This window comes from Zosterops lateralis (assembly GCF_965231275.1).
Source record: "Zosterops lateralis genome assembly, chromosome: 3".
Taxonomy (NCBI): domain Eukaryota; kingdom Metazoa; phylum Chordata; class Aves; order Passeriformes; family Zosteropidae; genus Zosterops; species Zosterops lateralis.
In genome coordinates this window covers 90,168,394-90,179,679 of record NC_139764.1, presented here as the reverse complement: position 1 = coordinate 90,179,679, position 11,286 = coordinate 90,168,394, and positions in this window count along the sequence as shown.

Genomic DNA, 11,286 nt, shown 5'->3' with positions numbered 1-11,286 from the left:
ATGCTCTGGGCATCTTCTGTCAGGCACTGGTTTTCGTGGCTCTGTGTAGTCTTCATAAGTAACACATCTCTGCTTTGAGGTGTGATATCTTTTAAACAAATGCAATATGAGGTTGAAGTTGAGCAGTGAAATACGAGGTCAGTAGCATTGGAAATATGTCTTGTACTGGAAATCTGTGAAGGATGAGGATATGTGAATTTGTGCTTAGAAGATCAGGAAAGTTTCTCCAATAGTCTATGAAAAGGACACCAAGCTGGAAGATGAAGGCAACCCTCAGCAGAAGTAAGAATATGAGGATATCATTCATCACAAATTGGAGATATGAAGAGATGTGCATGCTCTGTCAGCTAAAAGCAAATTGTTGATGTGACTTCCTATCTGTCATCTGTTACCTGACACAAGTAACAACTTCATAAAATATTCATGGATACAGTCAGGTTTTATGGTACAAATTTGAGGAAGCATAACACCTATTAAAACTTTTTTTGTGCTGTGTTTTTCCATGGATCCTGGGTATGCCCCAAAACAGGAGTGGAGTGGGGAGTAGCAGGGAATCAGGGAGGAGAAATATCCTTCCTGGCGGTATCTGCCTTCTAAACATCAGAACATGCTCCCTGCATCCTGCCCAAACTTTCTGATGCAGTATTTAGAGCCCAAAAAACCTTCTACTTCTACCCTTTCTGCTTTTAGTCTTGGACTCTTTCAGTCTGAGATATTCAGAGCAGACCTATGATGCTCCATCACACACAGCAGTGTTCTGGCTGCTTAATCTCAAAAAGCAACATCATGCTCTGGACCAACCATGATATGTTTGTGTGTGTCTCTGCCACAACTCGATCATTGTCCATTGGACTGCATTAGAAACCTGCCTGAAGCTGAATGGTCATTCATTTTGTACTAGTGGATAGACCAACTTGGGGTATGTAGTTGTGGATATCTTGTACAGATCATTGGATTGGAAAGAAGTAATAACTGAGGTCTTCTTCAGGCAAGTGGAAGAAGCCTTGTTTGATCAAAGTGATTTGGAAAAGTCAGCATGGATTTATGAAAAGGAAATTGTGCTTATCTGAACTCAAGACCTTCTACAATGAGAAGAGTGGCTTGGTGGGTGAGTGGATGTTCTCTTTCTTGGCATTACCCAGGGTTTCAGGTGTAACATCCTCATAGACAAGCAGAGAAATATGGACATGATAAGTGGACAATGAGGTGTACTGATAGCTGTGTGAATTGACAGGTTTAAAGGGTTGTTGTCAGTGGCACAAAGTCCATCTGGAGAGTTGTTCTAGCAGTGTACCCCAAGGTTGATACTGAGACTGCTATTACTTAACATCTTCATTAATAACTTTGGTGATGGGACAAGCTCAGCAAGTTTGTTAGTGGTTCAAAATTGTAAGGAATGGCTGGTTCCATTCAGAGGGACTTAGACAGCATGGGGAAAGGGGCAGAGAGGAATCTACTTGAACTCAGTAAAGAAAAATATGTCCTATGTCTGAGGAATAGCTCTATGCTCCCTTACAGACCTTCCAACCAGCTGGAAAATAACACGGCAGAAAAACGTGGGAAGATAGATAGAGATAGTGCTAAAGGCAATCCTGCCTCTGATATATATTGCAGCTGTGTTAATTACCAAAGAGTGGAAACAGCCTCGCCGGCACAGCTGGGTGTGATAAAAGAATGAGTTAGTTAATAGAGAATCAGTTGCAGTGTGCTGGCCGTGCAGTGAGGTTGAAGGGACAGAGGGTTGTGTGAGGGACAGACAGGGTTAGGTGGCCATGCCAGGGACAGGAAGGAGTGAGCTGGGACTGCAGAAAGAAGAGAGAAGGAGAGAAAGAGCCAGAGCTGTGGGGAGCTGCCTATAGGATTGCTACTTAGAAAAGGTATGAAGGACTTCTAGATAAGAGGGTGCTGATACTTGAAGCCCCCTGAAGTTTTTAATGGAGCACTCTGAGTGCAGTGGCCATCTTGACAATGACAGAAAAAGCCCCTGAGTGTCCTGGTGGACAACCTGACCATGAGCCAGCAATCCTCCCTCATGGCAAAAAAGGTTAATAGTACCCTGGGCTGCATCAGGCAAAGTGTTGCCAGCATTTTGAGGGAAGTGATGCTTCCCCTCTGCTCAGCCCTGGTAAGACCATACCTGTGGTATGCTGTGCCAGTGCTGGGCTCTTCCGGACAAGAAAGGTTGATCTCAATGGATTTGGTCCCACAAAGTATCTGAGAGTTGATTAAGGGACAGGAGGAACTATCACATGAGGAAAGGCAGAGAGAGCTGGGACTGTTTGGACTGGAGAAAAGAAAGCTCAGGGAGAATCTTTTTATTGTATATAAATACCTGATGAGATGATATGAAGAAGGCAGAGCCTCTTCTCAGATAGCAACAGGATAACAGACAATGGGCACATGCTCAAGCACAGAAATTCTATCTGAAATAAGAAAACACTTTTTTTACTTTGGAGGTGACCAAACATTGGCACAGGTTGCCCAGAGAGGCTGTGGAGTCTCCATCTGTGGAGATATTCAAAAGCCAGGAGGACATGGTCTTGGGTGGAGTGTTCTAGTTGACCCTGCCTTAAGAAGAGTGGCAGGGGGTAGACTAAAATGATCTCCAGAGGTCCCTTCTGACCTCAGCTCTTATGTTCTTCTGTTCCCTGATTTCCAAATTGCTATGCACTTGAACTGCACTTTCCTTTATCAGGAAAGCAAATCGGTTCCTGCACACATTACAGGTAAGAGGCAGTGATATTAGACCTCCTCCATGCAAGAGACCCTCTCTTGCCTATTTCAGACACAAAGTGAGGCTGTAGCTTTTAGATTTTTAAAAAAAAAAAGTTGGACATGAGGACAATGTGTAAAAAGAACATTTGCTATATGAGACTAAAATGCTGCTGGATTTATACAAGGTTGAATCATAAATTTCTGAGGCTTTGCCATTGCCTGAAGCTGCAGTGCTTGACCAGCTTCCTCATCTGTGAAGGGCTCCTTTGATCCTGTATAATACATGATATGTCATCAAGTACTGCTGGATGTAACAGCAAAGGTATGATATTCCTCTAGTTCTGTAGAGAGTCAGGTGACAAAACCAAAAAATATTTGGTTACATGAAAATTAAGATGTCATTATGTGTAACTTATAGACATAACCTGTTTTAGCCAGTGGAAGTTGGTGGGAGGCACATAAGCTACATCTGTACTAGTAAATGAACTAGTCAGGGAGGCTGGCTCACCTGCCAGCTTTACTTGTATCCATGTGCTGGCTTTGGCTAGGATAATTTTCTTTACAGTGACAGGTATGGGGCTGTGTTTTGGATTTGTGGTGAACACAGGCTTGATAATCTAGAGATGTTTTTGTTATTGTTGAGCAGGGCTTTCATATGGCCAAGGCCTTTTCTGCTTTCCATACTCCCATGCTGACAAAGAGGCTGGAGGCGCATGGGAAGCTGGAAGGAGACACAGGTGACCCAAACTGACCAAAGGGATATTCCAGACCATATGGCATCATGCTCAGTATATAAAGTGGGGGAAAGAAAAAGGATGGGGAGGAGGACCATTTGGAGTTATGGCATTTCTTTTTCCAAGTCACTGTCACATGTGATGGGGCCCTGCTCTCCTGGGGATGGCTGAACTTCTGCCATAAGGAGCAGTGAATTAATTCCTTGTTTGGTTTTGCTTGCATGTGTGGCTTTTGCTTTTTCCATTAAACTTTCTCTCAGCCTCAACCTACAGATTCTCTAGCTTTTGCTCTTTTGATTTTCTCCCTGATACCACTGATGGGGGAGTGAGCAAGTATGAGGCCTGGCTGCTGATTGGGGTTAGACCACAACATCATACAGCTGAATTCTACCCGCCTCTGAATAGTGTGGCTGCATCCTGCCTGTGTGACTCATGGGGTGTGCCTGCAGAGTGCAGGGGAGCTTGAACTAGGACCATGCAGGGAATAAGCTAACCATGCAATTTTTTGTACAAATATGTGACCAGACAGGCCGTTTATGCTTTCCTTAGACTGTATCTGATCCCCAAATATTTTCTGCTTAATGGGTAGGGCTAGGTATCCATTCCATGATTCCAAGTAACAAATAATTTCATCAAAGTGTCTAGTTAATATTAACAGACTGTTAGAACAGTGTTGCCTAAGATGCGGCCTGTACCCATTAATCAGGTTAGAAGACATCATTGGGAAATAGTTGGGGCATGAAAAAGAGCAGCTAGAGGTAGAGTAATGCATTACTTCAGTAGTTAGGGAGATGATGTGAATCACTCCTGTTCACCTAGAACAGGAGCGTGGAGCAGAACAGTTGAAAATGCTGCTGTATAGAAAAGTCAGTAGGAAACACTGGGGCTTTCTTTACATTCTGCATAATCAAGGCTGTTAGAGAGGCAGCCCTGTGAGAGGCCCGAGTCATCTCAGGAGAGGCACCTACCTGGTCTGTGTGACTGCTGACAGGGCTGGCTTCACCCTGCTGTCAAGGAGCACAGTAACGTGGCTGCAGCTGCTCTGGTTGTCTCCTGTGCAAAGCTGCTGTGTTTGGGGGCTCACCCAGAAAGCTGAAGACTTTAATTCAGTTGCATGCTCAGCCACTAACAGCCATCCCCAAGGAGGAGCCACAGGCATGGGCAAGGCTCCCACTGGAGTAGGGCATGTGCATTCTGGTGGTTGGGAGTCACCTGCTAGGGGACCTCTTCTAAGTTGCTGATTCTCTTCTCTACTCGTGACTGCTTGAATTCCAATCCAGTTTCCAATGCCTGCCTGATAGGCTGAAATTTGTCCTTTCTACTATGCCTGCTTCTCAATTAACATTGAATTTTGTAAGAATATAACTTAGTCGGACCAGAAAGCCAGTGTTCTCTCCCTGGTAGATATGGATGCTTAGGGAAAGAACAAAGGGAACAGCTGGTACAAAATGATCCTTCCTTGACTTATTTACCTCATTCCAGCATCCTGTGGTTTGTGGATTTCCCTGGACAGAGATGACACCCAGGCAATGGTAACCAGAACACTGAATATTAAGCCAGATAATAATAATAGTAATGACAATGATGATGATGCCATTATCTAAGTACTAACCACATCTTTTCCATTAATTTGGCTGAACACTTGGAAAGCTTTTATGTTTTCACCTCTTGTGATGATCAGTTTCACAATTAACTTAGATTATTCAATTGTGTTTATCCCCCAGACACTTATTTTCAGGAGAACAATTTCTAAATTATTTTGTCTGCTTCATTATGAAAGACCTTCTCTTTTTCTGAAAACTCTCTTTTGGCCTTGGCCGTGTCTTGCTCTGTTTTATATGTTTTTGAGATCAGGCAGAAAGAACACTCACAGCATGCAATGTGCATTATACAGAGGTTTACAAATATGCAGTATTTTATTCTCTATTGTAGCAAAGGCCAATAAAAAGGCTGGAAAATTTCCATCCTTTCCTTTCTCTCCACCAGAAACTTTTTAAAAACTATGTTAAGGAATTGGTTTAGGTACTCTGTGTGGAGATTGTGTATATGTAAGCCCTCAGAGGTAGCAGCATATCTCTATTGTGTGTGACTGAAAATAGAGTTCACTTGTCCCTCACTGTGCTGTGCTTTGCATCAGTAGCTGGAAGGGTGTTGCTAACACACCAGTGCATTGGCTACTGCGGAGCAGGAGTGTCCTGTGACATTCCTTCCCTTCCACCAAGGGGCTGGGAGTGGACAAGATCATGGGAGTGGATGCAATGAGACTAGCTGATTCAAGTTAACCAAAGGGATATTCCATACCATATGATGTCAGCTCAGATATAAAAGCTAAGGGAGGGAGGAGGAATGGGGTGGGGCATTTGTTATTCCACAATATTTGCCTTCTGGAGCTCCATGTGCTGAAGTCCTGCTTCCTGGGAAGTGTCTGAATATTGCTTGCTGATAGGAACTAGAGATTGACTTTTCCCTTTGCTTATGCATGTGCAAACTTTTGTTTTCCACCTTATTATCTTTCCCACTGGGAAGGGGAGTCATAGGGTGGCTTGGTGGGCACCAAGCACCCAGCCAAGGTCAACTCACTACAGTACTTTTTTTGGCAACTAAACTTCAGGCAAGATAAAGGCAGTTATTTATTGCATGCTATTAGTAAATAGTAGTTATCAAGTAGCAAGCTCCTGTGTAGGACATTGAGTTTGCCAGCTGCACTGTATCCTCTGTGGACCATGAGGGAATATACCTCCTTCTCCCTGCCTGAGATTGATGTTAATGCTTTTATAATGCAGTCTCCCATGGTCTTGGCTCATCTTTATGCAAGCTGCAATAATCCTAGCTAATACTGTTAATCATACTAACTAATACTGTTGGTATGCTATGGAGTTCATGGAATCTGGCATCATTATGGTGTGAGAGAAAACAATCTTTAGGTGAAGAGGTATTGAAATCTGCCCTGAGGCATCCAGTTCCTGAGCGGCAGGGCTTGTGGAAGGATTTGGGCAAGTTTTCAGGGCAGTTATCACCTCCTGTTACCTAGGGCTTTACACCTGAACAGGTAATAAACTCTGACAAACTGACCTGTCGACTGATAGAAGGGTGCCTTGCCCACCCCAGTGAAAAACAGCAGCTTCTTGCCTGGTACTGGAGCCTGGCATGTGCCCATTGAGTGATTGCACAGCACTCTCAAAGGACTGTAGTTGGGGCAGGAATGCAAACTGCATTTGAGTACACTGTGGCTGAGACAGGGACTCAAAGTACAGCCACTGCAGTAGTTGCTCCAGCAGTGGAAACAAAAGATGGACAAGGTCAGTTATGGGCCCGTGCCACCAATTAGTAAGGGAGGAGGAGGAATAAGAAGAAAAAGAAGCAGCAGAAGAAGAAACAGAAGAAAGAAGAAACACAAGAAGCAGAAGAAGGGGAAGTAACAACAGGAAAGGAGGGGTTAGATCAAGAGGCAGGTCCTTCAACAAAGAAATCAAATGGAGTGAGGCAAATTAAACAGGAAACCACAGTTACTCAGTCCCTGACCTCATCAGAACTTCAAGACTTGCAAAAAGGCTACAGCTGCCAGCCAGGTAAGCAGATTTCTGCCTAGCTGCTTTAATGCTGAGATAGTGGTGGTGACAGTCAGCAGTTAGAAGGTCAAGAAGCCCAAGAGCTGGGATCCCTTGCTAAAGATCAGGAAATTGAAAGAGGGATTAGAAAAGAAGGAGCAATTTCCAGCCTCTGGAAATGGCTTCTCTCGAGTAGGAGGGCAAGATTTAAGGAAGGTCTTGTGAACTTCCCAGGGAAGTGGAGCGCTGCAGATGGAGGTATCCACTACCTGAGAGAATTAGCAGTACTGGAAATTGTCTGTAGTGATCTAAAAGGTGTCAGGGTCCCTAAAGGTTCAGAGGATGCTCCTTGCACAATGGCCATGTGGGTGAAGGTGGTTTGAAGTGCCCCTGCATCTTATTCCAGCAGCTTGGTAGCACAGTATCACCCACTAATAAATACATCAGCCATAGAGATGGCATCCTCTGGGCTCCGAAATGTAGAAGAAACTTTAGATACTTCCTCATCCTAACAAGCCCACACCCCAGATTTTAGGGGTAGCCCAAGAGATCAGCCCTCTCCTGCCCCGGTCAGAAGGAAGGAAAGCCCCAGTACAGCCATGTGGTGAACAGTAGACTCTTGTGGCCTGAATGAAGTCAGGCCGCCTCTGAGTGCTGCCCTACCAGGCATTTTGGAACTTCAATATGAGCTGGAGTCAAAGGAAACCAACTGAGATGCTGTAACTCCCATCCATGAACTAATTCATTGGCTGGAGAGCTAAGGAGTGATCAGCAGGACTTGCTCACCCTTTAACAGTCCTGTGTGGCTGGTGTGAAAGTCTAATGGGAAATGGAGGCTGACAGAAGATTATTGTGGCCTGAATGAAGTCCTGCTGTGTCTGAGCGCTGCCGTAACAGACGTGTTGGAACTTCACGGTGTGGTGGACTCAAAGGCAGCCAAATGGTGCCACAATTGATATCACTGATGCATTTTTCTCAGTCCCTCTGTGTAACCCTGGTTCCATACCTGAGATGTTTTGGTTTTCTGAAATGGTTTTCCCAGACAATTTTCTGTAAACAGAAGTGTTTTTGTAACTATACTATGTTATTAATTCCTTTTCCTAGGAAGGACTTCTTCTTGTTGTCCCTCTGGTCTGACCAATGTGATTAAAGAAGTTTGCCTTTTTGTCACCAATCAAATTGTCTGTATAAAATAGTATATAAAAGAAACACATCCCAAAAATAAGAGTCACTTTCAGCCTTCTGAAGCTCAGACTCTGTGTTGTTGTGATGTAAAACAGTGTCATCTCTGGCAGCAGAGTGCAGGCCACAATTTGCTTTTACTTGGAGGGATGTCCAGTACACCAGGAACCAACTGTCTCGACCAGCCAACAAGAAAGAAACACAAGCTTTTCTAGGCCTTGTGGGGTTCTGGAGAAGGCATATTCCAGGTTATGGTCAGCTTGTGAGCCCCTCTCTATTGAGTGACCCAGAAGAAGAACCACTTTGAGTGGGGCCTTGAGCAACAATAGGCCTTTGAGCAGATCAGACAGGAAATAGTTTGTGAGGTAGCTCTTGGGCCTGTTTGGACAGGACAACCCATGCAAAATATACTCTACACTGGGGAGCAGGGCCTCACCTGGAGCTTCTGGCAGAGGACCTCAGGAGAAACCCAAGGCTGACCATTAGGGTTTTGGAGCCAGAGTTATTGAGGATCAGAAGCCCACTAGTGCTCCAGAAAGAGTGATATTAGCAGCCTGTAAGGGGGTTTGAACTGCCTCAGAAGTTGTTGGGACAGAAGTGTGTCCCCACTTGGCAGCGCGATTGCCTGTCTTACACTGGATGTTTAAAGGAAACACCTCACACGACCAACACTACATGGAGTTAGTGGGTAGCATTGATTGCACAACAAGCTCAAACGGGAAAACCCTATTTTCCAGGAATTCTAGAAGAGCTTAGGACTGGCCAGAAGCCAGAGAATTTGGAGCACTGCCTAAAAAAGTGACTTATCCCCAGGAAGTACCACCATATAGCTTCCACTTTCTGAGAAGTGCCCTAACCATAAGGGTCTCATAATAACTTTGAAGCTAAGCCCTTCTTGAAAAACAGAAAGTGACCACTACTGCACTTGGTGATAGCCTGTTGCTTTTATTCCAGACTGAGTCCCTCTGGGACTTGAGCCTTGTTGGTTTGGTCAGTGACTGGACCTACACAGGTCTCTTTGGGCTCCCCCGTGTCCAGAGAGGTGTGTGCTGAGTTGCCTGGGAAACTTGGCAGGTCAAATGTGGGAGGAGTCTGGAGGTCAGACTCTTGTAGAGGACAGTAAATGGGTAAGGGTCTGATGCCACAACCCATCTTGGAAAATAAAGTCACCATAAATGGACTTTTATCACTCCTGACTACACAAAATATTGCCGTAAGTCTGCAAAAGCCTAAGTCCATGTTAAGATCAGTGGCACAAGCAATGTAAAGCTTCACCTGCTGTCCCATGGCTCACAGCCATCAGCACAGTGAGCGTTTCTCATGTTGGACCCAGCTCCTTCCCAGCCTCAGCCTCTCTTCAGCACCAAGTCCTGATGTTTTGACTGAGGCCATTCCTGTTTTACCTTGGTGATGCTTCATTATTTTTTGGTTTCTATCTGCCACACAGAAAGAAGCAGAAGGAGGATGGAACCCCCAGCTTTTCTTGGGAAGAAGGAATTGCTCAGCTTTCTTAGCCTAGAAAAGGGTTGCCAGCTGCATGTCCAAAACTGGTTCCATGGTAGCCAGACACAGAGCAGCTCCTGCCTGCCTCCTGTGTGCCTAATGAGGTAAGAATATGAAAGCATTCCTTGGCAATCACTTCATGGAAGGAGAGGCTCAAAATTAGAGAAGATTTTCTAAAAAGTGTTTTTTTTTTTTTTTTAAAAGATGAAATTCTGCAAACGCAATAAGGCTTTCCATCCCAAATTACATGCCAGACTTATCTTGCCTGGACCATCAGGTTTCACAGACACTGCTAATCTCTCACTGCTATCTACATCTTCTCTGACGTTTTCTTGTTCTGCCCACTCTTAGGTTGCCTCCTGACTGTCACCTCACTTTATTAGGTGGCTGACTGTCACCTCACTTTATTAGGTGGGTTAACCCTTTGGTGGGTTATTCTCAGCTTCTCACCACTCCTGTATGTCTTGCTGCTCTCCATTTCAGCTGTCTATTCTCCTTTCTCTGAATAAAAGCAGAATTTCCTTTGCCTGTCCCCTTGCAGAAAATTTACAACTCACTCTCTGTGCCAGACCTGTCCTTTTCTGCCCACACTGAAATCTGAGCTGCCAGATAAACTGAGCTTGGACAAACTGGAGCTCCTTAGCTCCTCTCTCTTTTCCTTTTTTTTTTTTTTTTTTTTTTTTTTTTTTTTTTTGGTTAATCATGGACAAAAAAAGCCACACACAAGCTTGTAACTTGTGCACTCTGTCCTCAGGTCTAGGCTGCATAAGCCTTGCAGTCTTCCTTCTTGATGTTCAGTAATAAGGCTTTTCAAGAGGACTGTTGTGTGGCTCGTGCCCATGTCTGGCTTCCCAGGTTTTTTGTGTCTCTTCAGCCACCTGGGTAATAGTAGAAGCAGGTACAGCCTCCCACTTTGCATCCCATGGGTGTGGAGCTGCTGATATGTAGCTGCAGAGGAGCAGGCAGGCAGGGTAAAATCAGGAGGCAGAGCTTACTCAGGACCAAAAGAAGCGGTCAGTCAAACAAGAAACTCAACCACAGAGATGTGCCACCTGGGGAGAAGAGGGGGCAGGAAGGGTGTGGTCCTGAAGGAGAAGGTACAGCTGGCGAAGAGAAAGTGATGATGGAGCTAGCCTTTTTTCCCTGGAAAACATCTTTTCGGTTCCTCTTGACTAAGTTTAGCTTTGCTTCTTGGAGCAGGAAGAGCTCCTGGGAACACTTTGACAGAGAAAATGGGATATGGTGGGTATATGTGATTCAGATTTTTTTCTCTTTCCTATCCCTACAGAAATCATCAGGCAAGTTTCAAAACTGGGAACTTGGTGTTACATCAGTGTTTCCTGCCCCATTAAGAGAGTTTTTGAAAGTAGCTGCTAAATCACCAGTTCCTGTTGTAGGGACTGTCATAGCTGCTGATCTCCAACTGGAGGTATGCCATGAAGACACAGCACTAGTGTTCAGTGATTTCTGCAGTGTCTGTAACGTCCTCTTGGAGGCACATGCCACCTGTGGTGTCCCAGGACAGAGCCCAGAGCTGTTTTTTTCATGACAGATATTGGAGAATCTCCAGTCTGGCTGATTTTGAGCCAGTGGGCTCCACCAGT